This window comes from Carlito syrichta, unplaced genomic scaffold, assembly GCF_000164805.1.
Source record: "Carlito syrichta isolate Samal-C Ts95f unplaced genomic scaffold, Tarsius_syrichta-2.0.1 Scaffold308823, whole genome shotgun sequence".
NCBI lineage: Eukaryota > Metazoa > Chordata > Mammalia > Primates > Tarsiidae > Carlito > Carlito syrichta.
This window is the reverse complement of record NW_007252919.1, coordinates 241,462-243,586: the sequence shown is the minus strand read 5'-3', so window position 1 is coordinate 243,586 and position 2,125 is coordinate 241,462. Positions and strand designations below refer to the sequence as shown.

Below are 2,125 nucleotides of genomic sequence, written 5' to 3'. Positions count from 1 at the left end.
GTTCTCCAGAGACCGCCTCGAGAGCGGTGAGGTGGAGGCTTGGGGTTTTGAAAGGGTCTTTTATCCCGCCCCCCCCCTTCCTGGACTCTGCTTCGGGAGGAAAGGAGGCATCCTTTCCCAGGCTCCGAAAGTTTAGACGCGGAAGGGCCTCTTTGGAGAGGGCATACCTAGCGGGACTGTGGAGGGTATCGCGTAGTTTTGCTTTTTGTTTTTGTTTGGTTTTGGTTCTGCCTCTTTTCCTGTTAAAGGTGGAACCGGGAGTAGAAGTGAAAATGGTCTATCTCGAGGATTTAAGCCATTTTGCAAATGGTCAGGGGAAGGGAGTTCCTGGAAGAGTCTCGGTCCTGGTGCTTTCTGTTACTTCTTTTTATGTTGGAATGTGCTACTTTACTGTACGGTGCCTCAGACATCTGTAATTGGGTGAGAGCTCGATAGGATAAGAACGTTTCCATATTTCTCATATGTACATCTGATAGGACTTTAGGTTTCTCCGTGGTACTGTATATAGCGCAGAACTTTCCAAGGTAGTAAGATTTTATTGAACAACAACAAAAAGCTCTAGCTTATTTAAACAAATAGATGACTGTATTTTAAAGCAATATTATTTTCAGGACCTCCACATAACAGCACCTTGAAAAGAAAAGAATGCAAAACATAAAGTCTTTTTATAGAAACAACTAGTTTTATCGTTGAATAATATAAGCTTCAAGAAGGACATTTGTAAAATCACATTCAGTTAGTTACACCTTAGCTTAGAAAAGCAAGACTTTTGGGATTTGAATTTAAATCAGGAAGAAGTTGCAGTTACTGAGTTCCATTTGTGGAACTTTGTGGCTTGGTGTCTTAAGGCATGTAAAAATGAAACCCCAGAGTCCTGAAAACTCAGGAAGACCTTCATCTCGTATCCGCCATTTTGAAGCAATCTCTCATAGTGTCAAAGTTTCAAAGTAGGGATCCTTGCCATTTAAGTGCCACATTTTAGGAAAATAAAAGCCAGACTTGCAAGCTGCCAGCCTGTATTAACATCTATTTTGAATCTCTTTGCTGGGGGTGGGTAACGGGGAACTCAGCTGAAGAAAGTAAATAACTTTTCTTTTTCTTCCTTTCTTTTCCTCCCTGAGCTCTTTTTCTTATAGGATTGTAGGAAACTTGAAAGGTAGGGAGAAATTCTATTAGTTTCACAACTTTGGGTGTTTGTGGATCTACTTTCTTCAAAACTAAAATGTGCAAAAGGCAGTTAGTTAACAGGAAACTCTGCTGCTGCTGAGGACCCAAATGTCTGAAAATTCACCTCCCGCAGGACCTGCAGCCTCCACACATCAAAATCAACATGGAAGCGCTTGCACTACAAATGCGCACCCTTCCTACTTGCAAATGTGGGGTCTTGTCATTATCTGATTGGGATTCTAACTTTAATTCACAATTTCTGGCAAGGCCTGTGCCAATCTTGAAGACTTTTTTTTTTGCAATATGTTTAAATATCTGATGGGTGTCTATTAAAAGTTAAATACTTGTTTGTTTACCTTTGGTTCTTTAGACACATATAATCAAGTTTCTCCAAAACCCTAATAAATCTGTTACTTACCTCAAAATCTAATTACCCAGACTACTAATTAGGTGAAAATGATGACTGGAAATGACTTCAAATGTGGAGTGATAGTGGTTGAACAGTTTCCCCAAGTTTGTTGTTTAGTAAGTTGGTATTTTAGATGTTAAATGCACTGACATTTTAGGTTTGCAGCAGTTGAAAGTGGTAAAAAGCTAAGATAATTAAAATCTCTGCCATGGAAAGGCAACAGTCTGGGGAGAGGTAGATTTCTTGAATTGTTTCTTTGTTTCTCACCAATGGGCTTTGTTATCAGCATTATTTATTTAGCCAAAGAGTTCTTTGTCTCTGCAAATGGCCCCAATCAAGTTTTGTTTGAGACAATTAGCTAGTGCCAGCCAAGGAGTCCTATGCAAATGCAGGGATAGGAATGCAATGTGTGCATTTGAAGGCGTGGGGTTTTGTTCTTGGGGAAGGCAGATTGTAATTGCTTTCTTCTGGTACTTTTTTCCCCCTTTTTTTTAAAACTTGGGGTGGGGGTGGGGAAGACAGGTTTATCTGGTCTCCCTCCGTCCCCTC

At 40.4% G+C, this 2,125-nt stretch overlaps 1 protein-coding gene across 3 annotated transcripts in view; it reads left to right on the top strand.

The window, feature by feature from the left end:
* Window positions 1–2,125, top strand: part of OTX2 (orthodenticle homeobox 2) — a 9,823-nt gene that overhangs the window by 2,574 nt on the left and 5,124 nt on the right. The window contains exon 3 of one of the 3 annotated variants that reach the window (XM_021716491.1): window positions 1,137–1,156. The exons of the other annotated variants lie outside the window; for them this stretch is intronic. The gene's annotated coding sequence lies outside the window, so the exon portion shown is untranslated. The remainder of the gene's footprint in view (window positions 1–1,136; window positions 1,157–2,125) is intronic. 3 annotated transcript variants of the gene reach the window in all.